Genomic DNA, 1807 nt, shown 5'->3' on the forward strand with positions numbered 1-1807 from the left:
ATAGCGGCAAAGGGTGGGCCAACTCAATATTGCACCCTACGGACTAAGACTGGGATGCCATTAAAGTTCAAGTGTTTAAAGGCAGGCGTACCAATACTTTTGGCAATATAGGGATGTACCAATACCATTTTTTCAAGATCAAGTATTGACACTTGTCCAAGTACTCACAGATAGAAAAACTGTCACATAACACTACAAAAAAATGTGTCAGTAATTGTAAAACAATACAGACTAATGATTTCAGGACAGTGGAAGAGCACCAGGGCCCTAGCTATCACAGCTGCAACTTCTGTGACCCTGGTAGTTCCCATGAAAATGCTAAGTATCAGCACTGGTATCTGAGCATCCCTATTATATTGTGCTTACAAGTTTAATACCTTAGATTAAAAAGTATGATAAAAAATAAACTTGTATTCAGTTTCTTTGGGGCTTAACAAAATGGGTGGATTTACATGGTGCTGGTATTGGAGAAATGGTTGGGGTCACTAAGGGGCACTGTAAAGCTTTCTCCCACAGGGCGTCTAAAGGCCTAAGGCTTGCTTTAGTTGGAAGCACTTTCTAGAGCTCTGTTCTCTCTGATGGGTCCTGCTCTTTACCCAAAGTTTGCTGTGACTAGTTTTTCAAACCATGTCTGATTGGTCAAAATTCCTCAGAAGAGATCAGACTACTGATGCGGTTTATCCCATGCTTATTAACTTATGGAGCAGATGGCTGTAGGTTAAAGTTTCAGTCTGCGGGAAGCCTCCTGTATGATCTTTTGTATTTCATGTCCGTACATATGCCTAGGGTAGTTTGGCTTAAGCGCTTCACTAAAGGACCCCTGTGCAAGAAGCATTTGATCTGCATAGCCTTGGGGGGATGTCTCTTCAGGCTGACTCTTGATACTATTTTCAAGGATGCCGCCGATGATGAGCACACCCATCTTCATCAGCAGAAGAAGCCTAAGGAACAGACTGCTAAGTCTTCACCCTCTCTGAATTTTAAGAAATGTTCCTTTTTGTTTCTTCACTCCCTCAACCTCCTTGTACAACCCCACCCCCAACTTTGCTCCTAGCACATCCATAAGGTCTGGGAAGTCATCAGACGAGTCTCCCTTTACATAAATGTATGCCCCCACTTTCCAGAGTGGGGGGGCCGTTGGTTATCCTTTGCAGATGTTTGGACAAATTCAGTATCTGACACTTGAGTGGAGGAGGTGGTATTCCAGGGCTACAAACAGGAGTTTCGCTCCCTATCCTCACCTTGGTTTCATACCTACAACCTTTGTACATTACTACACATATTAGCAAATCTTCATCCAGTCCTCTCTAGTCTTCTAGATCAAGGTGCTTTTGCTTAATTCCAGTGGCAGAATGGTTTCGGTGGTGTTACTCAAACCTGCCTTCTTTGAGGCAGTCCATTTTGCCCAGTTTCAATCCAGACCACTACAACACAACATTCTGTCAGCGTAGAACAAGTCAATCTGGTTCATGGACAGACTGATTTATTTGGCTCTGAGGACCAAGTTGTCTCTGGCTTGGTGGCTCAGGAGTCTAGCTCTGTTATCATAAGTCTTTTCTTCTCATCTTTTTGAGTACCTTCATGATGTATAGCAACCTCTCAGGCTGGAGACTACTCCTGGGTTTCCTGTCGGCATAGGGGACTTGGTCGGAGAAGGAGTGTCGTCATCTGATCAACGTCTTGGAGCTTCAGACAATTTGACTGTCCCTGCAGTGTTATAGTAACCTATTGGAGGGCCATCCGATCCAGATTTAGTCAGAAAACATCATGGTGGTGGTGGTAGACATCAACCATTAGGGAGGTACCA

This window comes from Nanorana parkeri, unplaced genomic scaffold, assembly GCF_000935625.1.
Source record: "Nanorana parkeri isolate BGI_ZX_2015 unplaced genomic scaffold, ASM93562v1 scaffold2541, whole genome shotgun sequence".
Classification (NCBI taxonomy): Eukaryota; Metazoa; Chordata; class Amphibia; order Anura; family Dicroglossidae; genus Nanorana; species Nanorana parkeri.